The following is a 26,641-nucleotide window of genomic DNA, read 5'->3' as shown; positions in this document are numbered from 1 at the left end:
TGGAGGGAAGATAAATCACTGCTCCCGGGCTTCGCAGTGAGGGCAGAGGTCAAAGTCCACTCACTCACCCAATCCTTCCCAAGAACCTCAGAGGATCACAGGACAGAAGGGCTGAGAGGGCCCTTAGAGACTGATCCGGCCAACAGTCCCATTTTACAGATGGGAAAACTAAGGCGCAGAGGAGCGATAGAAGAGTCCAAGTCTGTTGATTCCTTGGACAATTACTGACACCACAGTGGGGACTTGGCCTGTCAGCCAGGGCTCTTCACCGGCCGCTTGCTCTGGGGAGAGCCCTGTACTATGCACAGAGCGGGCACAAGGACAGATAAAGAAGCGAGACTTAAGCATGTGGACCCTTGAACCACAGTGGGAAAGGGCAATGATCACGGCCAATGCATGGGTTCAGCTCACCGTCACAATGACCAGGAGTAATACGTTATTTTCCCCATCGTACCAATGAGGAAACTGAGGCATAGGTCTGACAGCTGCTAGTTATGAGAATTCAGGGCCCATCTTCTGACCACCATGCTCTACTCTCTCCCAGAAAAAGTCAACCTGGCAGACACTGTCATAGACAGCCCTTGATTAGAGCCAGTATTTGGCAGGTGAGGGCTGGGCTCTCCAAGAAGGGGAAGAGCTCGTTGGGCTGAGGCGATCTCTGAAGGCTTCCTGGAGGAGGCAGCAGAGACATCAGGATAGAGCCAGAGCCTTCCCAGTAGGAAGCCTCCTAGACTTGGGGCTGGCAGACACACCCATTGCCAAGGAGCTCACCACTGAGCCTGCCTGGGGGACTCCCTGGAGGCAGGGTCATGGGCCCTTGGCAGAATGAGCTGGCTGGGGTGGCTTGGCAGTGCAGGCTGCACTGGCAGCTGGTGACCAACACCACGTAGAAGGGGCGGGAGAGGCAGTGGGTGCCAGCATCCTAGACTCCAGAGCCTGGCACGAGAGTGGCGCCATCGCTGGGTTATAGATGAGCTAAATTAGCTGTGACGCTCATTAGCGGCAGCTCCTAATTAGTGAAAATTAATATTGGCTTTGATAAAGACGTTGGCACCAGTCTCCAAGGCAGAGGCATCATCGACCTTGTCAGCAGGGCTAACGACTGGGTAAGCGGAGGCGACAGGGGGCCTGGGAGTGGGCAAAGGGTCCCTGGAAGGGGACACACGGCTCTCCGGGACACTGTCCCCCTGCAGCTCTCAGCCCTGGGGGCAGGGCCACGAGCGTTGCCTCCCAGGGCTCACCTGACCCTCCAGCAGTCTTTCCGCAGGGGCTTATCCCCATGGCAGGGATGCCCCTGGGAGCCTGGGGCAGCGAGAGGGCCAAGGAGACTTCACCTATAACTACCTTTAATATTGTTTGGCTGCTTTGTGCCCCAGGCAGCGTAGTAAGTGTTTTCACAGATATTTAATGTTCTCCAAATCCCTAGCAATAAGTCCTTCCATTATTTCCATTTTCCGGAGGAGGAAAACTGAGGCTCAGGGCCATGAGTAACTTGCCCTGGGACATATGGGTAGCAGGACTTGGACCCAGGTGCTCTGACTCCAGAGCCATGTTCCTGACCTCCGTGTGATCCCACCCTTCCCCCTGACCCCAGCCCCGGAAGCGACAATGTGGAGGCCAGCACGCCCAGCATTGACGCCGTACCTGGCACACAGCAGGTTAGCGACACACACTTACGAATGAACAAATGACTAAGCAGGGCGAGCTCTTTGATCTTCCAGAGTCTTTATATTTACTTACCCGTTACCTCCTCTTCCTCAACCTATTCCATATTCTGGAGAACCCGAATTTCAGTCGGGGGCCACTAAGGCCTTTCTCCTGAGCCCACCCAAGACGGTCCCCGGACTCTACATCCTAGAACACTGCCTCTCTGGTGAGGGGCAGAGGGAGGGGCACACAGAGGCACCCCTGCTTCCCAGGCAGCGACTGGAAGCCCGGAGGCCTCAGCTCGCCCAGGTCCCAGCTATGCTGTTGCCAAGTGACCAGCTCTGGGACCTCGTCCCTGGGGCCCCTTGGGAGGTGACTTGGCAGATATGGCTTCCCTTCACACCCGTCCCTGCTCCCCAGCTGGGGACCCTGAGTCCCTCCCAGGGTAATGAGGGGAAGTAACAGATACATCTATTTTTAATCCAAATAAAGGGAAAATGTTTGCCACCATGGAGCTTATAAAAATAACAATGCATTATTCGGGCATTAATAACAATAAAGATGTCAAACTGTCAGATAAGAAGTTAATCTCGTTCGAGCACAATTAAAGATGCTATTATCCCACCACCTGGGGCCACTTTGGCTTTTAACACTCAGCAGGCTTAACAGATAAAGGAGCCACGCCAAGAGGATGGGGGGCACTGGTGCTGCCACCCCCGGCTTGACCCATGGCTCAGCCGCCCCCCCTTCGATGCGTCCTGCGCAAGGACGCAGGACGCAGGCCCCACTTAGCTGCGGAGAGCCTGGCAGGACCCTCAGGGCCAAAGGCCGGGGGGCAGAGCAAGCTGGGGCCTGGGTCTTCATGCCTGCCATTTACTGGGCCTTCCTTGGATGAAGGATTCCTAAGCAGGTCCTCGGGAAAAGCAAGAAGCCCCCTGCTCCCAAGTTCCCGACGCTGTGAGAGGGTCCAACCGGGAAGACAGAGCACCGTTTAGCGTGGAGCAGAGAGGGAATCCAGTGAAGGGAATCGGTCACATGGCGACGGAGGATGCTGCAGCGACCCAGAGATCAACAACAGCAGGAAGCCACCACGGCCACTCTGCACGGGAGGGACAGGGAGGAAGCGATGTTTCCAAAGCCTAGGGGCTGTGGTCACCTGGTGGGAGCTGGAGCCACCGCCCCAGGAGAGAGCGATGGGGACAAATACGCTGGCTTCTGCCTTCCTCCCGCCGTCCAGGCTCCTGCCACCGCCTCCCGTTGGCTACATCCAGAGGGGAGCTGGCTGACCCGGGAGTCGGCCAAAGGCAGCCCAACGGGTCAGCTCCCTGCAGTTCAGAGCAGAGCTGGAGAAGGCCAAGAACAGACCCGAGGCCGGACAAGCCTCAGGGCTCAGCCCTGAAATTGAATGCCCCACGGTTCACTGAGCGCACATGCCATTCCGGCCACACCTATGCGTGTGGGGGATACAAACATGAATCAGACGTCACATCGGCCCTCATATTACTGCCTGGCTAAGGAAACACACACATAAACAGATCATTTCCAAGTAATATGACAGGTCCTAGGCTGTATCCCCGGACTGAGCACAGAGAAGGAAGTCCAGGAAGGCTTCCTGGAAGAGAGACAGCGGGAGATAGATGAAGGGAAAGGAAGAGGAAAGGAAACCTAGGAAGCGTGCACTGGGAAGCAGGAATTACGAGAACAAGGCACGGAGGCAAGGAACGGGAGGGTGTGGGCGGGTTATGACAAGCACAGCGGGCTCTGGCCGTCCTCGTGTGGCCTCTGGGGCACAGCGGGGTCCATTCAGCCTGTGCTTCAGTGCTCGGGACGCGGCCAGGCTCCAGAAGGTGACTTGGCTATCACAGGTTTGGGGGCGATCATGAGATGAACAGAGAGGGGGGTCCCACCAGAGAGAACACATGAAGGGGGACAAAGGGCACATTCCCAGGAAGCACCGCAGCTGGGTGGAAGGAGACTAAGAAGGGACAGTCACAGAGATAGGAGGGAAGCAGGAGGGTGCCCAAAGAGCAGTGAGCTGAAACACGGCAGAGAGTCTGGGAGGTAAGGTCTGAAAAGCGCCTGCTGGGCCAGGCACGGGAAAGGCCACTGGCTGGCCTTAGCGTGAGCCCCGTCAGTGGCATGTGGGAGCAGGAGCAGGGCTGCAAGGGGCAGGGGAGTGAACGGGGGGGGGGGGGGGGGCCGAGGTCAAGAGCAAGCAAGTGTAGCCCGCCCAGTCAAGAGCCCGGCTGCCCAGTGTGTGAAATGACAACTTCGGCTCCCCAAAAGACGCTGACTGCTAAGGGAATGGAGACAAGCCACAGCCTGGGAGCAAATATTTGCAGATCTTACATCTCGCAAAAGCCTCCTATGCAGAATTGTATAAAGAACTCTCAAAACTCACTAACAAGAAACAACTCATTTTTCAAAAGTGGTCAAAAGCTTTCAACAGTCACTTCACCAGAGTAGCACGTGAAAAGACGCTCGACAGCATTAGTTATTAGCAAAATGTAAATGAAAACCACATTGAGAAACTCAATTGACCTACTAAAATGACTAAAATTAAAAATTCCTCCCATAATGGAGGTTACCAGGGGTTGGAGGGAGGGGAGAGTGGAGAGTTATTGTTTAATGGGGACCGAGTTTTTGTCTCTGGTGGTGAGAATGTTCTGGAAACACAGTGGTGACGGTTGCCCAACACTGTGAATTGCTTACTGCCACCGAATTAATACACTTGAAAATGGTTAAAATGGGTAAATTTTGTTATGTGTATTTCACCACCATTAAAACATAAAGAAAAAGACTTCCCATGCCAAGTGCTGGGGACCAGAGCAGCTGGGGCTCATGCACACTGTTGATGGTGGGGGGGGGGGTGGTACAGTCACTCTGAAAAATGGTTCAGCAGTTTCTCAGGAAGCTAAACACACACACAACCCAGGCGTCCCACTCCGAGACCTTTTCCCAAGAGGAATAAAAGCCTAGGTCCACACAAAGCACACAGATTTCATGGCAGCCTTATTTGGAACAGCTCAACACTGGAAACCACCTACATGTCAAGCAACAGGTGCATGGATAAAGAAATTGTGGTTTATCTTTGCAACGGAACGTAATTCAGAGATAAAGAGGAACGCACTGTTGACGTGTGCGATCTCACAAATGGCTCCAACGATGACGCCAAGGGACAGAAGACAGACAAAAAGTACGTGCGGTATGATACCATTTACAGAAAATTCTGGAAAATGCAAACTAATCTTTAGCGACAGACGCAGATCAGTGGTTTCCTGGGAGTGGTTACCAGGGTGGGGAGAGGAAGGATTTCAAAGGCGTGGGAGAAAACTTTTGGGGGAGGTGGTGATGGATAGGTTCGCTACTTTGTGGTCATGGTTTCATGAGTAGGTAACATGTCTCAAAATGATCAACTACACATGTGCAATGGTGTCGTTTTTCATTTATGTCAATTATACCTCAACAATGTTGTAGAAAAGCTTGTTTTTCTAAAAACAGTTGGGTACAAAAGGAAGGAGAGTTGGTACGGGGTCCAGGAGGGCTGTGATTTAGGATGGAAGGGACATGAGCCTACCTTGGGGCTCCTGGGGGCACGGGGGGGGGGCTGCTGAGCCTTCCTCGGGCCCACAGAGAAGAACCCTGAGAGGCAGGAGCAGAGGCTGAGAGCCAAGTTGCCTGCCTCCCCGCCACCCTCCCACCAGTCCCTGCACAGAGGCGGTGGCAGCTGTGTAGGGAACCAGCGTTCCAGTAAGAGGAACAAAATTCACCGTGAACAAGGGAGGGTGTGGGAATCGCACAAGCGGAGGACTCCCAGAAGTCACAGGCAACGGAAACCACCTCCAGTGGTGCATCAGGGAGGATTTTGTGGAGGAGAACCTTGCAGGGACGACACGAGCTGAAAAGTCCCAAGATAAGTACAGTCCCACCATGCTGCGCAACTGACCCCGCCCCCGCCCCGGGGTTGTGGAACACGACAGCCCAGAGAACGCATGGGGGATGCCAGGAGATCTTTTGAGGGGAGCCAGGGCCGGAAGGGTGGTGAATCCAATCACAAATGGCCTGGCCTCGTAGACCAAGGGGCCTGGGATCGATGTGTGGGTGGTGGGAGCCCCTGAAGGCTGTGGAGCCGGAGAATGACACCCACGAGGGCATTGCTTCAAAGACCCTGCATGTATCATGCTCAAAGACCGGCCATAGCTCACCATTACCTAGGCTCAAATCCAGGTAATGAGGATTTGGTGTCAGGGCTCCCACAATGGGACCATGCCTTTTCACACCATCTTTTCTGCCATGACTCCCTCCCTCAAGCCCTCTTGCAGCCGGACGAGCCGACCCACTCTCCTTGGGCACACAAGGCCACTCGTGGACTCTGCTTACAGTGTCCCCTCACCCAAATGCCATCGGTATCTGTGACATTCATTCATTCATTCACTCATTCAATAAATACCTTTGGAAGTCTCACTGTGTGCCAAGCCCCCAGCTAGGCACCAGGGACCCAGCATTGAAGAACAAAGTCCCTGCCCTTGTGGAGCCAGATGTGGCAGGGGCGGGGGGGGGGGGGAATGAAGAGGTGGGGAGGCAGATAATAAACATATAAACAGTGAATACTTTTAGCAGTTAGGCGTCAAGAGGTAAACAAAACAGGGTAATGGGAGAGAGGGAAGAGAGATAGGTGTGGGCCACATTAGAGACGGCGGTCTGCGAAGGCTTCCAGAGAAACGAACAACGAGGAGGTCCCAGTTTTTTTTAATCTCTCTGTAAGGACCCAAGGCAAGAGTGTTCCGGGCAGAGGAAGAGCAAGTGCAAAGGCCCTGAGGTGGGAATAGGCTGAGCTTGTTCCAAGACCAAGGGCAAGTCCCGTAGCCAGAACAGAGTAAGCAGGGAGGGAGGGGATAGGAAAAGCAGTCAGAGGTGGGCGGGGCTCGGGCCACGTGACTTTGCAGGCCAAGGGAGCAGTCTGGGTTAAGTCTGACTAGAAGGGAAAGCCCAGGCAGGGTTGTAAGCAGGGAAGGGCTGCCCCGATCTACATTTTAAAATGACTGCTCTAGCTGGTCTAGGTGGATGGTGGACTGGGTGGCTGTGGAGGGAGGAGGGGAGGAAGCTTCCTCCTCCCTCCTGGAGGAACCTGTCTAGATACCTCCTTATTCATTCATTAAGGTGACACTCGGTGAGTACTTTCCATGTGCCCGGCCCCATCCAGCTCCACCGCCCACATGGGCAACCAACTCTGGGGCACTACTACCCTTCAGTCTCCTGGCTTGTACCAGAGAGAGATCTCACTGTCTCAGCAGAGCCCCGTCGCATGGTAAGTGCCCAATCACTGTTGTCACTGTTACTCTGTGTCAGCGATGACCCCTCTCTGAATGTCTTCATGGTGGCTGCCATTTAGATTGGGCTCCATCATAAACTCCTGTGACAGACTCTCTTGGTTACTGACCTCAATCTTTATATGTAGGTGGTTGGCTGTGCCTCCCACTAAATTGAAAATTCCTTTTAATATTAACAATAAACATGTGGCGCCTGGGTGGCTCAGTGGCTCAACTCTTGATCTCGGCTCGGTCGTGATCTCGCAGTTCATGAGATCGAGCCCCACGCCAGGCTCTAGGCTGACAGTGCAGAGCCTGCTTGGGATTCTCTTTCTCTCTGCCCCTCCCCTGATTGAGATTGAGTGCGTGTGTGTGTGTGTGTGTGTGTGTGTGTGTGTGCGCGCACGCGCATGCACTCATGCTCTCTCTCAAAATAAAAAAAAAAAAATACTAAAGAAAAAAACCAATAAATTTAAAGCTCCCCCGGTGCCAAACACAGGGCTCTGCTTGTGACATTTGTAGGATGAAGGCCAGAAGATGGAACATGGAAGAGGGAGCAGGAGGATGGAGGAGAGAGGAAGAGAACAGAGGAGGAGGGAGAAGGGAGGGGGGAGGAGGAAAGAGGGGGGAGGAGGAGGACGGAGGGGGAGGAGGGCTGGCCCGCCTGGCAGGGCTGGGCTGAATGCCACTCCTGGGGGCAGATGACGTTGTTCTTACAGCAGAGCACCCTTTCTGGGCAAAAACAGCCATCTTCTCCCTTGCGCCACCAAAAGGGTTGACCAGAGGTCCTGGGGACCAGAGAGACAGGCCCAGGGGACAGTGAGGACATCTGGGAGAAGAAAGCTGAGCAATGACAGGAAAGGGGACAGGGCAGGGGGAAAGGGGCATGGAAGAGGGAAAGGTACACGAAAAGGGACGCATGTCAGATACGGCAGAGAGCTTAATAACTGGGTCCGGCTCTGGGCTGGGAGCAGGGGGACCAGGATATCGGAGTCATGGTCCCTCCCTGGAGGTCAGCCCCATCCGGGGAGGTGGGAGGACAGATAAGGAACTAATGGCTGAACCCAGCATGCTACGTGTGACACAGAGGTCACATGAAACAGCCAGAAGCTCAAAGGAAGAGTAGCCAATGCTGCCTGTCACCCCAGAAGAAGGGTGTCTGCCAGGGGGTGTAGCGACAGGACCCTGGGCTCTGCAATGACCCCCAAGCAGTCCCTGCCTCCGAGTCTGCCTTTCTTCTTCACCTCCGCCCATTGAGGCTCTGCCCGGCATCCACGGAGACCTGCCTCAAATCCCCCTTCCGCACGAGGCTGACCCCGGACAGCACTCGTCCAAGTGCCTGTGCCGCACACTGAGCCTCAGACACACACGGTGCTCCCTTAATCTTCGGGAAAGGCCAACCACGACCGTGCCCCCAGTGCATCCCGGGGGCACCTGCCCAGACGTGCAGCAGAGACGTGGCGTCTGACTGCAATGCCTGGGCCCCGCCCCGAGGGCATGCCTCTCCTGCACCACCCCATCCCTCTCAGCCTGGGCACTGCTGGTTGGCTGAGAAGGCTCTGCCTTTCCCCCTCCGACAGAATCCCTGGTAAGCCGGGGCCCCTGGGAATCTCCTTTCTCAGGGCAAAGACTCACTTTCCAGTTGGGGTTCCTTCGCCACAGCGCACATCAGCGCTGCGGGAGAACCTGCCCCAAATGCCCACAGTCAGGGCCACCCCAGACACAGTGAGTGGGAACCTCGGGGACCTGCCCCTCCAATGCAGCTACCTGCCCTCCTCCGCTCCTCTGGCAAGGACACGCGGCCGGTCTGTTCCCCAGAAGGTCCTGTGGGGCCTAAGGTGGGTTCCAGAGGCCGGGGCAGAGCAGGCAAAGACCAGTTTCTGGCCCACAGCTACCGACCACCTGTCACAAACTGTTCTGGCAGCTTCCTCCTCTGCCCGGAGCCCGAAGCTTCTGAACCGCTGCGGTGTGTAAGCGTGTGCACGTGTATGGGGACACCCACGCAAACATTGGTGCGTGTGACTTGCCCACGCCCTTCTGCCTTCCCTTTCCCTGACCCGTCACCCCGGGCCGGGCCGAGTCCGGTGCGATGCAGGTGCACAGCCAGGCAGGGCAAGGAGATATGCTGGCAGAACTTGGAGAGCAGGGCACAGGGGGGCAGTGGGGAGCACGGGGGCCGGGGCAGAGGCCAGAACTGGCTGTCAGGGTTTGCCCATCCCTACTTTCTCTCTGAGGGGGAAGAAGTAAAGGCTTGCCGCCTCCCACTCTGAAAAGAGGCTCAGGAAAAAAAAAACAACCCTGCAGGGGCAGGACGCACGGGCATCTGGAACCAAGGGACGCCAGTAAAGAAGAATTGAGGAGCACGAAATGGAGTCAGAAGATCTGGCTCCCCGTCCAGCTTTTCCTTAACTTGCAGTGTGACCTTGGGGCTCCACACACCCTCAGTCTGCTCTTGAGCAAAGTGGGGAGAACAGTAACCGATTCGCACAGCGCTGTCTGGATCCCAGGCACAATTCTAAGCTGTTTACTTACACCACATTTCTGCACACCAGCCTTGCACGGCGGATACTCTCATCATCCCCATTTCACGGAAGGGGAAGCCCAAGCACAGAGAGGTGAAGTCACTTGCCTAAGGGCACACAGGCGGTAGGCGCCAGAGTCAGGCTTTGAGTCCCGGCAGTCTGCTCCCAGGCTCTTAACCACTGCACAGACTACCTCCTCGCCAACCTTGCAGCCTTGTGGGACTGGGGATTCAGTAAAGGACTTTGTTAAAGGTGTGCCTCAGTGGTTCTCAAAGAGTGGTCTCCAGATTAGCGGCATCAGCATCAGCTGGAGGCTGGTGAGGAATGCAAATTCTCAGGCTCTGCCCCACACCTGCTGAACCAAACCCTGGGGATGGGGTCCCATAACCTGTGTAGCAAGCCTTCCAGAGGATTCCAATGCACACTGAAGTCTGAGACCCACTGGTATATACGTTTTCTACCCACAGAATGTTCTTATTCAAGTTCACACTTTTCTGTTTGTAAGCTTAACTTGCTGAAATTAGATGGCTGTTCCCAGCAGCCCAAATCCTGGACATCATTCCCTCCCTCTCTTCCTCTGGGGTCTCCAAAGGGGCTCCTTCAGCCATTTTGCCTGGAGCCAGCCCCTCCTCATCCGTCCTCCTACCATCCTCCACAAAGAAAAACACAGCCGATGTCCTTTGAGTAATAATAACCCCAGAGCACAGGCATCCCTACGGGGCTGACAAGCGTACTTTTGCCCTCCCTGAGATTCTAACTTCATAATAAATAGCAGCCTCCAAGGTGGTCTGTGACTCCGTGGGCGTGCATACACACACACACACAAACGCGCGCGCGCGCACACAGGCAGCTGCCTCAGCAGGCAGTGGTCCATCAAGGGGGTGGGGAAGCCAAGTCCCTCTTGCTTTATGGACCTTCCTGCTTTGACTCTGTCCCTGGGGTGTGGCAGCAGGAGCCGGCCAGCAAGGGTGTGGGTGACGTGCGGGCTCCAGCTGAGACATTCCCTTCTGAACATCCTCCTCCTCCCGCCCTCGGGAGGAAAATTATGACTTTCTCAGGGAGGAGGTCTTTTTATTTTTCGCGTTTTCTCCTCTCCCCTCGTTCGGCACACGGCACTAATTTATGACTATTTTCCCAAGTCCACCGAAGTAAGAGGGTAATGGCTTTCAGCCGTTTGCTTTCTCTCACCTGTCATTCACTGCCGGGTACCTGACAGGACTGCAGACAATGTTCCAATCACAGGGGCTGGGTTTTTTTTTTTTTTTTTTTTTTCCCAGGGAAGCGAAGAATTCATAGTGGCCGTGGGGAGAGTTATTTCACTCCTGGACGGAACGACGTCAGGTAAACAGCTGTAAAAATTCATAACCTGCGGGGCTGCCTCTGGACAGGGGGTGGGCGCATCGCCCACAGCTCAGGCTCTGAGCTGGCCTGGCTGGGGGTCCGGAGAGCCAGGTGGCACTCAGTGACTCAGGGCCCTCAGCTCCTATTATGCCCATCAACTCCAGCCTCTGACCTTGAGTAGGTCACACTCTGCTTCTTTGTACCTGAAGCGCTCAGCTGCTACCTGGGGAGAACGTTCTTTACCCTCAGGGTCAGGAGGATGATGGCCAGGCACGGACAACAGTGGTCTAGAGCCCAGGGGTTCCCTTGTGGGGGGTCTCCTGTCCCCAGCCCAGTGACAACTGGCAGGCTGCTGAGTCTTGGTGGCTTATGTGAACAACTGAGATATTCTATACCAGTGCTGTTCGTGGTCTGACCAAATTCGCAATAACAGAAACATTCTCTATCCATGCTGTCCTGTGCATCCGCGTTGGCTCCTGGGGGCTCAAAATGTGGCCAGGCGAATGTGAAAGTGAGTTTTATGTTTCTACTTAGATTGTAATTAACAGAAGGGTAAATAACCACACGTCTAGGGGCTACTGCTTGGGACAATGCAGTGTTATACTTTTATGCTTGTGGTATCTCAAACTGACTATAGGTCTTCTTCTGTTATTATGAGGACTAAATGAGAGAATGCATACGGAGTCTGGGCACCTCGTTGGCCCTCTGTAAGTGACAGCTCTTATTAACTCGATGGGGCAGAGTCAGAAGGACAGGAGGAAGGGGGGATTTGAACTCAGGAGTGTCAGGTTAGAACAGCACTTTAAGTAACTTACTTTCCCGCCATTGGTTTTCAGTTTAACTGGCGAGGAACTCCAGCTGCCGCTGCTGAGGGACACGTGGGACACATGGCCAGGGTCAACAATCAGTTGTCCAGGAGAGGTCCTGTTGCCCTGCACCGTCATCCCCCTCCTCTTCTGTACCCCCGCCCTCTCCCCCCAACCTCCATTCCTCACACTCCTGGCATCACCCAAACCATAAGGAGGTGTCATCTGCCCAGGCTCTGGCAGAGTGGGACTGAGTGGAATTGCTCTTGTCTGAGAAAAGTCCTCATCACAGGCGACTGGTGGGTCTCAGAAGACCCCCGTCTTCTCTGCAGCCAGAGCCTCCAGGAGGTGCAGCAGGACCAGCTGGGGGAATGACTCCTGGACCATCTCCTAAGGCTGTGCAGGCAGGGACTCATGGATAGGCTGCACTGGATTGTTCACTACTTCTGTGACCACGGGCAAGTTCATTGTTCTCTCTGAGCCTCAGTTTCCTCATCAGCTACATAGAGACATAAATGCCTACCTGATGGGTGACCATGAAGGTTGGATGCAATAACATGTACAAGGTACCTGGAACCTCATAGGTGCTCAATAAACAGAAGCCATTGTTACTACCATCACTATTATCCCAAGGCAGCAGAGCACATGGGGTAAGAGGCTAGCGGCTGGTGCCATACCACTCAAGTTCAAATACCATCTCCACCCCCGCTCACCAGCTCTATGATCTTGGGCAACTGTCTCCCCGTTTCCCCTTCTATAAAGCGGTAATGATAACAACAGCACCTTCCCCCACAGGGTCGTTATAAGGATTAGAAGAGCTTACAGCAATCACTGATACAGAGTAAGGACTGCATGCATTGGTTGAGTTAAATATTCTGGTGAGGCCTCCTAAGAGGCCCTCCTCACAAAGAAGCGGCCAATGCAAGAAACCCCAGCAGCCCTGGGTTTTGATATGTTGATGGCAGGACGCTGGCCAGCCGAAGCAAAGGGGCAAGGGATGAGGAACTCACCAGAAGAACTTCAGGCAAAACAGAGCAGTTCTAACATAAAGATGACTGTGACCTCAAGGGTCCTGGCTCTTGGACACCCTGGGGACTTTACTCCCACTGGCGCTTGGTCATGAGAGAGTCAACATCCTGGTTTATGGGCAGGAAAACGCTGAGCAGAGCTGGCTGGTAAGAAAATGCGAACTTCCTTCACCTTTGGTCCTGTTTTCCCTGCCACTCGCCCACCTCCCCCAGAGCCAGAGAGGGGAAGCTGAGAAAGGGACCCTCCCAAGGGTGAGAAATAGGGGTAGAAGAGAGGGAGAATAACCCCATCCTCGTTCCTCAATATTCTTTTAATAGCATCAGACTGGACAGAAAATAACTAGAAAGGCAAAGGCAATTCTTGCCAACTGGGTGAAGGCAGGCTGAGGTTAACCAGCCTTGGTGGTGTGCCAGGCTCTGTGCTGGGCAAATGTCACACGTCATATGTCACAGCCCATATGTCATCCCTCCAAATGAGGGCACCAGTCTGGAGCAGGGACAGCACCCTGGGGCTCCCAGGCAGGCTGTCTGCTTGATGTGGCCCCTGGTCTAATTCCAGAACGCAGCCTCCTTATTGCCACTTCTCAAATAGGCTCAGATATTTCTATTTCTGGAGCTCAAAAGCAATGTCACCTTTCTCCTGGCCACGTTTCTAGTCAATAAAGTAGGTAATCCAAGTTGTAAAATATACGTTCTCCTCCCCCACCCTTGCCCCCCATGACTGGATGAAGCTATTTTCATTTTTTTTTAATGTTTATTTCTTTTGAGAGAGAGAGAGAAAGAGAGAGCAAGTCAGAGACGGGCAGATAGGAGAGGGAGACACAGAATGTGAAGCAGGCTCCAGGCTCTGAGCTATCAGCACAGAGCCCGACGCGGGGCTGGAACTCACAAACCCGCAAGATCATGATCTGAGGCGAAATCCAACGCTTAACCGACTGAGCCACCCGGGCATCCCTTAGCTATTTTCATCTTAGATGGACAGAAATGCAGCTGGTAAATATTTTGATTTTCCTAAATTGGCATTTAGGCAAAAGGAGAGGCGTTCACTCTCAGATCTGAGGCTCTCTAAGATGGGAAGTTTTCTAGTTTCCTGCGTCCAAAGAGTGAGGCAGGGACTGGGCCAGGCTCAGGAGGTCCTCAGACTGTCAACATTGCTTTCAGAAAGCACCTGTGCAGGGCACCTGGGTGGCTCAGTCGGTTAAGCGTCCGACTTCGACTCAGGTCATGATCTCATGGCTCTTGAGTTCGAGCCCCACATCGGGCTCTGTGCTGACAGCTCAGAGCCTGGAGTCTGCTTCGGATTCTGTGTCTCCCTCTGTCTCTGCCCCTCCCCTGCTCATGCCCTGTCTCTCTCAAAAATAAATAAACATTAACAAATTTTAAAAAAGAAAAAGAAAACACCTGTGCATGCAGGGACAGGTGAGGCTCCCCAGGTGGGACAGGAGTCACGATCCCCGCCACTGAGCACCTGGGGGGTGGGGGGCACGCCCTGTGCTCACCGCATCCAGTACCCCCCTCGACAACCAGGACAGCTTTGCAAAGTATGCAGGACCAGCCCCATGTTACAGATGAGAAAACTGAGGCTCCCAGAGGTGAAGGATCTACTCGAGGCTTTGGCGCACTTGGGGCAGAGCCAGGGCTCAGGGCTCCTTCCTCCACGGCTCACAGGTCCTCACACCATACCGAGAGTCCTCCGCCTACAGCTGGCGACTGATGGCTTGGGTGCGGACTGTGAGAACAGCAGATTCGGTGGCTTCAGAAGCCACCCGCGCCCCCCTCCCCACCTCCTTCTCTGCTCAGGCCCTAAAACACCTGCCCCTTCCACCAGATCAAAGCCCCTCGGGCAGGACTCCCTCAAAGCAGGTGGTAGTGAGGGGCACCTGAGGAGGGAAGCAGGTCCCTTCTCCTTAATTGACTGTAAATTGCTCTAGAGCTTTTAATGGAGGCCGTCAGGAGTAATTACCTCGGCTGCCGTGCGGCCACTCTGTGTAAACACCGAAGGCGGGGCTGGGGGCACTGGGAATCTGCATCTCGGCTCTCCTGCGCCTCCCACCTGGGCCCCTCTCAGTTCCCACATCCATGGCCCCCGAGGAGGAGCCACAGCTGAGGTGTGGAGAGCACAGGTGACGTCCCAGGCAGGGGCCCTGCAACGCAGGCAGGCGGGTGAGGGGCGGTTCCGGGGAGCCCAGCTCCACGTCCACGGGCAGCCGCCCCTGGGGCTGCAGGTCCGGCAGGCCAGACTCAGGAGCCAATTCCAGGGGCTGGGAAGCAACATGGCGAGGGTGGCGGTCTCACAGTGGGGTTTCCAGACCGGCAGCACAATCACCTAAGAATATGTGTAAGATGCAAACTCTCGGGTCCCATCCCCACCTACGTGTAGAATCAGAAACTCAGAGATGTGGCCGGCAATCATGTGCTAACAAGCCCTCCAGGGGGTTCTGAATTGCTGGGGAAAGGGAAAGAACGCCAGGAGAGGCCTGCTCTGCTCAGTGTACAAGATGGGGAAACTGAGGCCCGAAGAGCTGAGGGCGTTTACTTAAGATCACACAGCTGAAAATGGAGCCAAGTGCACCCCGGGGTGGGGGGGTGGGGCGGTGGTCAGACCATCGGCTTCAAACCTTGGCACTGACATTTCAAGGTAGGGCACTAACTTTTCCTCATCTGTGAAGAGAGGACAGCAGTGGTCCCACTGGGTAGTCCAGGGGGTCAGATGCCAAGGAACCTGGCACAGGCTCATCCAAGCACTGCCATCGTACTCTGAGGCCCGTGATGGGACAGGGCACAGAGAAGGGCGAGATCTGAGATATGGACCGTTTTACAAATAATAGAACACCAGCACTCACCGTTAGCCCCGCCCAGGGCACTGACTACTCACTATTATTGTGCACCCCTGCTGTAGGGGAGTCCCTGCCACCTGAGCTCTCCTGTCCCTGAGCTGTGCCATGTGTCTCCCTTCCGGTTCCTCTGGGCACCTGCCCCTCAGAAAAGGCTTTCCTGATCTAAGGCTGTCGAAGCCTAGGGATGAATGTGCTCTTGTCCCGGGACAGATGCGGAAGTCATTACACATAGGAGGAGTCCCATCCGTGGCCATTCCCCATGCCAGGCTCCAAAGGGGACACCAAGAAAGGAAGGCCATCACTGTCTGGCTACTGCATCTTCCAGGCGACCTCACCTAACAAGGCTCTAAGATGTGGTCCTTACTCTCAAAGAGTTCTCAACTTGGTCTATTCCCTGGCTCCAGCCCAGAATACTGAGTTACTGCAGGGCTGGCTGATTAGGACCAATACCCAGGGTGACCAGAGTTGACCTGAGTGGCCGGGACGCCACAAGGGGCTTTGCGCTCCCCGGCCTCGTGCCCTCGTGTGTCAACGCTGAGCAAGGCTGAGCCCACGAGGACACCTCCCCAGTGGTGCACTGAGTCCCCGAACCAAAGACCCACTTTGATCTGCCAGGGAATCTGCCAACCTGCGGAGGTGGTACCCCCGGCAGTGAGGCTGGGCTGCCCCCCGGGGGTGACAACCTACCAGACATCAAGGAGATCTGTCTGCAGGCTCCAATGCACTCGCCTCCACTCTACCGGGCCCGTGTGAGGAGCCTGGAGCCAGAGGCCACACGGGGACCCAGCAGGCGGGCACCCATGCCATCACCCCACACCCTGGGGCAGCACGTGATGGACAAGGTGGGAGGGACAATGACCTGCTTGCAAAGAGGGCGAGCAGGGTGCCTGGGCCCCGCTGGCACCACTCGCCAAGGGAGCGGAGACAAACACCACCTCCCTGCCCGTCAGGGTGAGTTATCCCCAACATAGGGTTTCTCTAGAGAGCTCATAAAGCAGCTGATGCGGCGAAGCAGGTCTACACTCAATAATCCCTCCATCTCACTCCAGTCGGACGCCGGCATATTCATCGTGAATTATCCTTTCCGAAGGCCAAATCAATCCTAGGAAGCGCCGAGGCCCCTGCCGCTGCCCTGCTGCAGGGAAGGAGGTCCGCGTGCAGCGCTGTGACACCGGGGGTGGGGACAGGGAGGCAGACCAGGCACGCCCTCTCCCTCGCCCCAGGGCAGGGGGCCCCAAGGGACCGGGGACCCCTGCATCCACCGGGATACGCAGGCAGGGTGGGGAAGTGAAAGAGCGGCCAGAGAGGGTGAGTGAGGAGCCCACAGCAGCCGTGGGGATGGCAGAGTCTCCTCTTCGCCTACTCTCATCCACTCACCCACGGAGGGTCAAGTGTCGCTGACGGAGGGAGAAGGACCTAGGTTTGAATGCAGCTCTGCAACTCTTTTTCAAATATTTATTTTGAGGGAGAGAGGGCGAGAGAGAATGTGCACGTGCGTGCTTGCGCACGAGCGAGCGAGCAGGGGAGGGGCAGAGAAAGGGACGGAGAGAGAAAATCCCGAGCAGTCTCCGTGCTGTCAGCGCAGAGCCCCAACGCTGGGCTTAATCTCACGAGGGGGGCGGGATCACGACCTGAGCGGAAATCAAGAGTGAGACGCTTAACCGGCTGAGCCACCCGGGCGCACAAACCCGGCTCTTTAACTCAATGACCATGAGCCTTGGGCGGGTGACAACCTAAGCCTCGGGTTCCTCGTGTGTCAAATGGGCTTAATGACCATCGCCTTTATGGGGTGCTGTGAGGACTAAATGAGCAAGGCCTGCAAAACCTTTGTGCAGCAAAGACAGGAGGGTGACCAGGAGGGAGAAGGTGGGCAAAGTGTGTCCTGAGTCAGAGGGCTGGCCACAGGAGCTAGGGTCTCCGGAATCACTCGGGGGCAGGCCTCTGTCTGCAGGCCCGGGCAGCTGTCAGAAGAAGTCAGGCTGACGCCAGGAGCTGGGCAGACCAGCACGAATAGGGGGCAACAGTAGGAGGCAGACAACCCATCAGCAGGAGGGTGGCACTCACGGCCTGAGTCGAAACCAAGAGTCAGACGCTTAACTGACGGAGCCACCCAGGTGCCCCTCTTCCCCAGTCATTTTTTAGCAATAGACCCAACTCTGTGTCGTGTGCCCGGCAAGGATTAGCATCTGTTGAGTAATGCCAGGAAGAGAGGCCTGGACAGGGAAACTGACTCGCCTAAGCTCATTCGAATGCACGAGCAGAGCCCGCCTGGGACCCAGGCTCCGGCCCCGGTCCTAGGCCTGCGTGCCCAGACCGAGCCATGCCGGCCACTCTCCTCTCCCTGAAGCCATTGTACCTTCACCCTATGTGGACCCTTGGCCACTGAGACCTGTTCCTGGGTGACAGACTGAGGAAAGGCCCACATAATCCTGAGAGGTAGCACAGTGGGGGATCAAGCATGGACGTGGGACGGTGAACTCTTAGGATGCAAATCCTGACTTGGTTGTGGGAGCCTGGGTAGCTTGCCTGACCTCCCTGAGTCTATACCCTGGGGGTCATGATAGGACAAACTTCCCATCACTGCTGCAAGGATTCAATGAGACCACGCAGGTGACCTAACTAGTTAAGACACAAGTACTAAATATTATTCTTTCTATTTTAACCACAACGACCTATTTCTGCTGTCCAAGAAACAACACAAACTGCTTTTTCCACGGCTGGTCAGCCTATTCTAACGCCTCCTGAAATGCCTCTCCTCTGGCTTCAGCCTCTTAAAACCCTTACCGCCACCTTTACTATAAGGCCTTCTCTGTCCCTGAGTCCAGAATGAATTCTTTCCCACTCTGAGCGTTGGCAGCATCTGTAGCCCCTGCCTCCCGCTTGCCTGGGGCGGACCAGGCACTGGTCGTCGGCCCCCTCCTCCACTCCAAATGGGGGCTCCTTCAAAGCAATGACCCACACACAGAATCCCAAAGTTGTGGTTAAGTACACAGGCTTGGGGTCAGGCAAGTTCAAGCCCAATTTCCAGCCTAGATAGGCTGTGTGATCCTGTGCGGGATGCTTATCCTTCACTAGCCCCTGCCCCCTCATCTGTAAGATGGGGTTACACAGCCCACCTTCTGGGGTTGCTATAAGGATTCGATGAGTCACATGTATGAAGAGCTTATCTGGACACAGCGTGGTAAAAGACAGTTGCCATTTCGCCAGCTATCTTGAATGTGCATGTCCCTACCCTACCCCCTAGCACAGCCCGGTACAGGTGCCCAGTGCAGGCCATTAACAGCCTGCCCACACGACAGGTGGGCACATCATCATTATCGTTAGTGTTATTACGGCAACATCCAAACCACCCGGCCCACCCCACCTATGTGTTGTGGCACAGTCCGTCCGTAGCTGCCACGGGCCCCAGATGTGACCAGGCAGGGGTCTCGCCAGAGTGGCTGCAGATCACAAGTTCCCCACAAGGGCACACCCTTGGAGGGCCTAGGCTGCCCTGGAGAAAGACAGAGAGGAGGCAAGGCCACAGAAGCAGCCAGCCCCTTCCAGAGATCCTGTGATCATCCCCGGCTCCTAGAAGGAATAGTAAAATCCCTGCTCTGAGGTCACCAAGAACCCAGGGCCCTGGGCTCCTCGGTTCCAGTATCTGATCATCTGGACAGACAGTGGGTCACCTCCTTCCCTCCAAAATCTCACACCACACCCTCCTCCAATGGCAGCAGCCCCAGGGAGCCTCTGGACCACCTCACATTCCCTCCTGAAGCACCCTACCCCAGACCGAGACAGCTGTGAGGCCCCTGCAGCCCCTTCTCCAAACCTCAAGTCCCAGCTCACATCCTCACCAACCTGGGAGGGTGCCCCTTCGTCCCCAGGCCCGCGGGGGCCAGGTACCTGCAGGGCAGAGCCCCCCGGAGCCCCTTGTGCAGCCCATGTGTGGAATCAGCACAGGCTTCCGGCTGGAACCCAACAGTAATTCTCTGGGGCCCTTGGGCAAGCTCCCCACCTTAGGCCTCAGTTTCCCCAACCGGAAAGGGGGAGTGTTTGACTAAGACAGCGGCCATCGAGCTGCCCTGCAGGAGGCCCTAGTTGTTCATCACAGGCCTTCAGAGGTCCTTTGGGCGTGGGGGTAAAAGTGAAGGTGAGGAATACGGGCTGTTACGGCTCCCCACTGTCTACCTGTGGCCCTAACTTCACCCACAGATAATTATTTGTCCTCAGCATTTATTCTCATCTAACACGCTGTGTATTTTCTGTGCTGTTATGAGCTACCGGGCTCCGCTGCCTCCACGCGGGTGGTTGGCACAAAGGCCCACACCACCCTCTGAGCACACGCTCCACTGATGTCTGGGAGCCCCTCACTGGCCTCCCCACGTCACCCCGCTGAGGCTTTGCCTCCAGCCCTTGCCAGGGAACTGCTCTGGGGGACCATGACCCCCTCTCCTGCATGTCAGTCCGAAGGAACCCTTTGGTTAAGAGAAAAAAAAAAAACATTCTCACTCGGTGATGTCTTCATGGTCTCCTGAGACGGGAGTTCTTCCCTTTACAGAAAGGGGGAGGGGCACAGGACCAGGGACAGCCCCCTCCAGGACCCTAGGTACAGAGAATGGGCCCAGGGAAGGCCAAAACACCTCCCAGATTCCCCTCTTACCCAGGCCTGTCCACGGCTGCTCCGGAGCCCCATGCCCGGAGCTCTGGCCCTCCCTGACCGGCTGCTGCCCGCATTCACACCAGCCCTCCCGCATCGGCTCCCTGCCTGGTAGGGGACTCCCTACCAAGCGCTCGCAGGCTCCCCGCTCCTCCGTCTACTGAGACGGCTAACGTGGGGTCGGCCCACCTGGAAACTGTTCTCCCCGGGTCCAGACGGAACAGCTGGGCACTGATGGAGTTTGCAGGAAAATTAATCAGCGCCGACTGGCCGCGGTGCCAGGCGCTGCCTGGGCCCGATCCATCCTAATGAATCCCGAGCTCCCGCCTTAATGACTCCAGACAAGACTAATTTAGTTGTGCAGGTGATTAGCGTGGGCATTAGCACCTGAATTGTGACTCAGGATGCTTTTGGCGGTAGTGAGGGGTCTGCCGGGGGCGGGGGCTGGGGGCTGGAGGCTGGGGGGGGAGGCGGCTCCACGGGCACTGACCTTGGCGACATATGGAGGGTCCAGGAGCCGAGGGGAGGGGGCTCAACAAGACATCCAGCATCCACGGGCCCTCCTGCTTGCGTTCGCCCCCCTATACTCATTCAGTGTCTGCTGAGACTCCGTCTGTAGGGGGCGCTGTGCTTGGCGCAGAGCACGTGCAGACTCAGCTTGCCCAGCTATGAAATGGAGACGGTGACGCCTCCCGGAGACTCACTGTGAGGTCTGTAGGAGGCCAGGCATTGAGAACCCTTCACAGAGGCCCTGGCAGGAGGCTGGCAGTCAATAAATGCTTGTTCATATTACCACTCTACAATCTTCTATTATACATAAATGCTAAAATGCTAATTAATTGGAATGTCGATATTAATAAAAGGAGTGAGCAAAAATGAGCAGCTGCTGAGGAGTTACACACCCATAACCCGGCTAGAACTCGCTCAGAGCTTTCACAGGGGCGAATACAAAGCAGAGGGAGGGTGGGGGCCTCAGAGCAGGTGACATCTGAGCTACGCCTTGAAAGATGAGTAGGAATTCACCAGGCAGGAAGGGGAAAGAGCTTTCCCTGCCGAGGGACCAGCATGGCAAAGGTGTGGGGAGACAGAGGTGAGGTATTGGGGGTGTTGAGAGGGTCCCCATGACTAGAGATCAGGGTGTGAGTGGCAGGTGACAGGCCGTGATGAAGAGTTCTCCCTCCTCCCTCTAGGCACCTGGGAGGCTCTTGGCTGGCAGTGTCTAGAACTGGGATGGAAGGAAGGACGTTGGTGCCCAGCCCCAAGGGACACTGTCCCCCTCCAGGGGCTCAGGAGCCAAGGCAGGTGGACTAGATGTCCTCCGCCCCTCACAGAGCCCCTCGGTCAGCTTGGTGTCTCCACACCACACCTCCCGCTGCTGCTCCTGTGACTCCCTGCGGGTCCCTAGCAAACACACCATATGCAGCCCCGGCAGGCAGCTGGGGTGATCAAAACACGACCCCTGGCACGGCGTGGGCCTCGTCATTCACAAGCACAGGCACGTACGGTGTCCGTGCCATCTGGGGCACGTGCTCTCCCGGGCCCACTTCCTGGGCAGCCATCCCCGTCATCACCGACAGCTCGCTCCCGACACCCTCGGGAGCGGAGCGCCCGGCCTGAGACCGCAGGAAGGAGGGTGCGCAGGCACGGAGCCAGTGGGAACATTCCCCACGTGCCCATACGCTCCAGACCTCACTCCTTCCCCAAGGCACAAGCCAGGGCCGGAGCTGGGCCCTGGGGACACAAAGATGGTCCAGGCCACCTGGGCGCATTCACAGTGCAACAGGGGAGGCAGATGAGAACTGAGCCACACTAGCACTGTGACAGGGACCAACAGAGAGGAAAGAAAGCAAAGGAAGCAGCACTTGAACCCTGCCTGGAGAAACCCAGGAAGGTCACACGGAGGAGGCAGCCATCAGAACGGACTTGACCGACCAGCGGAGGCTCGCCACCTTCCAGGCAGCAGGAGCGGCCAGTGCAAGGCTGAGGCAGGAACCCGCCTCTCACGCTCGCGGAACCGCAGGGAGGCCAGTGTGGCTGGAGGGGAGCAAGCGTGGGGGAGCGGAGGAGACGAGGTCTGACGCGTAGCCAGACAGCCGACAGCCTTCGTGCCACTCGCATTGCAAGTGGGGTGGGGGACTTGAGCACACCTCATGACAGGCTCTGTCTCAGGACCCCTGACCGCTCGGCTGCGGGGGTGAGAGAAGGCTTCAGCGGGGTGAGGGGGCAGGGAGACCACTGCGACCATCAGGAAGCTGCTCGAGAATCCAGGCCTGCACCGCGGTGGCGGGAGCAGAAGGGGCGAGAAGCGAGAAGATTCTGGAAAGCTTTTGAAGATGGCGCCAGCAGGATTTGCCGATGAATCGGAAGTGAGGTGAGGGAGAAAGGGAAGAGACAGGGACGACCCCGAGTTTTTGGCCTGGGCAACTGGTGTTTGAGGCAGGTGGTGCAGCTACAACTGAGCCGGGCAAGGCTGCAGGGCCTGGGGGAAGGGCAGGAGTCCAGCCTGGATGCACAGAGGCTGAGAGCCCTGCAGACACCCAAGTAGAAATGCTGAGCACAGAGGCGGATACACAAGTCTGGAACGTCCTCCGCAAGGAGGCCCGGGAAGGAGGTAGCAGCCTCCGACTCGTCAGCACCCGACAGGACCTGAAGCCGCGAGACCAGAGTTGGTGGCCACGGGGCTAGAACACGGGGAAGGCACACAGGAGCTGGGCCTGGGGCCCTGCAACACTCAGGGGTGTGGGAGGTGTGGAGAAGCCGGCCAAGGGAGCTGAGAAGGCACAGCCAGAGAGCCAATGCCCTGGAAGAGAAAAAGACCGACTGCCAGAAGGCCACAGGTCTGAGAATTAAGGACTGGCTTCAGCCACCGGGAGGTCGTCAGTGACCTTGACGTGGGCCATACTGGTGAGTGTCTGGAGTGGATTCGGGACGTCACCTGGAGACAGCACCCAGGAAGTGTCCCTCCCTCGGATGCCGGTGCTACGCGGTCATTCACTGCTGACAGCCAAGGCCACGGTGTGGGCGATGCCACCAGCCCGACCGGGCACCGAGTCCTTGATCTGCCCTTGCTCTGCCCCTCCCTGGCCAGCTCAGCTGCCAGTGATGGACGTTCGTGTCTGGAGTAAGACACACAGGGACAAGGGGGCCCTGAATGTTACCAGGCAGGACTCCATAATGACTTCATTTTGCTTCTGTCTTCTCCGGCTGGGAGATGGTCCTCAAAGAGAACATCAGGCAGAGGGAATTGGAACCAGAGATGGGTGAGGAGATAGAGTGACACGACGCATAGCCTCCGCAAGGGATCTGGGGCGGCTGGGCTGTGCCCTCCCCCTCTGCTCCCCAGCACACGGCTGCTGGCCCGCCGGCCGAAACCGAGGCGACGGCATAAAGAATGGAAAGGCTCGGAAGGTGTGGGGTGAATCTAAGACCCAACCTCTAGCTCAGGAGAGAACATTTGCAGAAACCACACACTAACAGCCTGCAGCCAACTCTACCTCCGGAATCTTAAGAGGAATTTGGAAAACACATTGATTAACACACTTTGTACCCTACCTTGAGCAGTCAACAAACGTAGTTTTTTATGATTGTATATATTATACATATACAGTATATCATATATTATTATTATCATTATTCTGTAAGGCTCCAGTGGTCTGAATTAGGCTCAATGGGTGGGAGTTCCAGGGACAGATTTCATATTCCTATTAGGAAGGATTTTTCATTCCCAGAACCATCCTGTAGCACGAAAATGAACTGTCTTCCGGGATCATGAGCTCCCCACCGTCAGGCATTGAGCAGAAGCCAGATAATCAGCACCCAAGCTGGAAGTTGGTCTGCCCACAGCTCTGACCTCCTGCCACTTTCAGACTGGCTTGGGCTCTGCCTCCAGCCATCGATAGTGACCATCCCTAGACCCAGCTCCTCTGTGCACCTGTCTCTCCCCTCCACAGCCCATGGCGGGCAGGACAGCTCAACCAGTCATCTCCAGGCCGCACACAGGCTCCCCATTCACTAACAAACCATTCCAGGCATGGAATCCAGAGAGGGGTCCATTCCGTCCCCATTTTACAGTCTGGAACATTGAGGTTCAGAAAGCAAAGGGCCAGTGAGAACCAAGCCTCCAAGCCAAGTCTCTAGGCCACCCCATTCCACATGGCAAGCAAAGGGCCAGCCCCTTGGACAAACTGTTTCAACCCTCACCCTTGCCCCGGCCTCTGCTGGTCTGAGGCCTGCACCCCGCCACATCCATGTGAGTCCACACCAACCTCTGAATGGCCCAGGGCCACACAGGTGACAACACACAATGGACACCTCCAGGCCTGTTATCTGAGGGCCTGGCTATATACTGGGCCGGCAGGGCCGCCCAAGATGGGCCCAATGCCCTCTCATTGGTGAGATAGGAGGTAAGGCCCAGAGAGGGGCAGTGCTGTGCCCAAGGCCACACAGTGAAGAACAAAAACTAAGTTCATGACTTTCAGGCCAGAGTTTGCTGTCCCATGCCGATGCAACACGAAGGGGGGAAGCCAGGAAGGTGTGGGCCAACTCAGCACCAGCCCCTGCCCGGAGAGTAGAACAGAGCTGTCTTCAGCTCACTGAGGGCTCGCTGGGAGTGGGGGCATCCAGCCTGGGGCTTATCACCATCAGCACTGGCCAAGCAATACCCACTCCACCCCACCACGTTCCCTGCACCACAGGCCTCTGAGAACGCCACACTCAGGGCTGAGCAGGGTCACAGATAGGGTGACGCAGCCAGCACCGCTCACCTGAGGGCGGCCTTCACCTCTCCCCGCCAGCAGCCCCGTCAGTTAACGGCTGGCCACGCCTCTGCCTCAATGGTCCCCCCTGTCCCAGATATAGTCCCTCCACCACAGAGCAATCCCTGGGAGGCTGAGGTTAGCACAGACACTTCTAGGGACGCCTGGGTGGCTCAGTCGGTTGAGCGTCCGACTTCGGCTCAGGTCACGATCTTGAGGTTCTTGAGTTCGAGCCCCATGTCGGGCTCTGTGCTGACAGCTCGGAGCCTGGCGCCTGCTTCGGATTCTGCATCTCCCTCTCTCTCTGCCCCTCCCCTGCTTTCTCTCTCTCTCTCTCTCTCAAAAATAAATAAACATTAAAAAAATGTTAAAAAATAAAAAGAACTGACTTGTAAAAACCAGCTGTAGGAAACAGTATGTGAAGGAACAGAAAGGGAGTCTTTTGGGACTCTGCTCAAGGGCCACCACCTCCCCAAAACCTCTCCGGCTTCCTCCTGCCTCTGCTCTGTCCCCAGAAGAACACACCTTCCTCTTTCAAGGCCCCCCTGGAACTTAACCGGACATCCAACCCGGCCCCCATCACCCCAACATCGACTTCTTTATCCTTCTGTCGGATTCCTCTCTGGGTGCACGGCAGTTAGGCCCAGCACAGAGGGTGCACCCCTCTATAGCTGATGGACTGATGGGTGAACTGGGAGAGCCTCTACTGATGACAAAGGCTGCTAACGTTCATTCATTTCTCGAACCACATATACTAGGCAGCTACTCTCCTACCTCCACACCAGTCCCATGCGAGGCCTGGGTTTGGGGAGAACCCCCAGATGAATCCAGAAGCCCACGCACATGGCCTGAAGCTCAGCAGCATCCCCGGGAGACTTCTAGGTTCCCTCTCCACCACCCCGCCCCCTCCCACCAGGAGTTGATCTAAGCCTGAGGAAGAGGCAGACAGAGAGGCGGGCAGCCTCCTTCTCGGAGGAGCCTTTAAGCACCTACACCCACAAATCCAGCCTTGCAGCACTGATCCAAGGGAGGCTGTGAATCACCAAAGGAGTTGCAACTTACCCCAGGGCCCCCCCCTACCCCATGGGTCCTAGAAAGGAGCAATTGGACTGTGGGAACAATCCCCACAACAGTCAGAAACACCTGCTATACTCCGCAGCCACCTGCAAAAAAGCTTCCACCAGGAAGGATGGAAGGAAAGGTCTCTCCAGGGATTGCCGTCCTGGTCGCACACACAGCAGGGGAGAGGCCGGGGCCTGCTGAGGCTCCCTTCGTCAAGCAGAGATGTCTATGAAGAATTTTGCATCTTCTCTATCACATATCTACCTTTGGTTTTACATAAGAGAGTGTTTAAAATGACCTCTGCGTTAAATGCCTTCCCACCCCTCCCCTCTCTCCATGCCATCTTGCTTCATTTCCAAGGACAAGCGACGCTCCAGAAAGAAGCACCACACCAGCCCTGAGCCCCGCCCGCAGACCCACGGAGGAGGCAGATCTGAGTTTAAGAAGCCCCAGATGACGGGCATTTTCCCTAAGATGACACGGACAAGAATGAGGACAAGGGAGGGAGTGTGGGGGGAGGCAGGAGGGGCCTCTCACAGGAATGAGGGTCTTCCCATCAGTGCAGCTGCACTTCCCGAGAACCTTCTGGTCCCCGGAGCCGAGCGAAGGCCACAGGGCTATGTGTGCACATCTCCAGCCACAGGCATAGAGGCCAGGCCCTCAGGAAGGGGATCATGAGGACAGAGCTGGGTA

At 56.2% G+C, this 26,641-nt stretch overlaps 1 protein-coding gene across 1 annotated transcript in view; it reads right to left on the bottom strand.

Annotated features, from left to right (window-relative positions):
• Positions 1–26,641, bottom strand: part of LOC122201807 (cadherin-23-like) — a 296,594-nt gene that overhangs the window by 262,027 nt on the left and 7,926 nt on the right. The window lies entirely within an intron of this gene.

The sequence above is a fragment of the Panthera leo genome, chromosome D2, assembly GCF_018350215.1.
Source record: "Panthera leo isolate Ple1 chromosome D2, P.leo_Ple1_pat1.1, whole genome shotgun sequence".
NCBI lineage: Eukaryota > Metazoa > Chordata > Mammalia > Carnivora > Felidae > Panthera > Panthera leo.
Note: the sequence above shows the minus strand (reverse complement) of the source record. Positions and strands in the feature narration are given on the sequence as shown.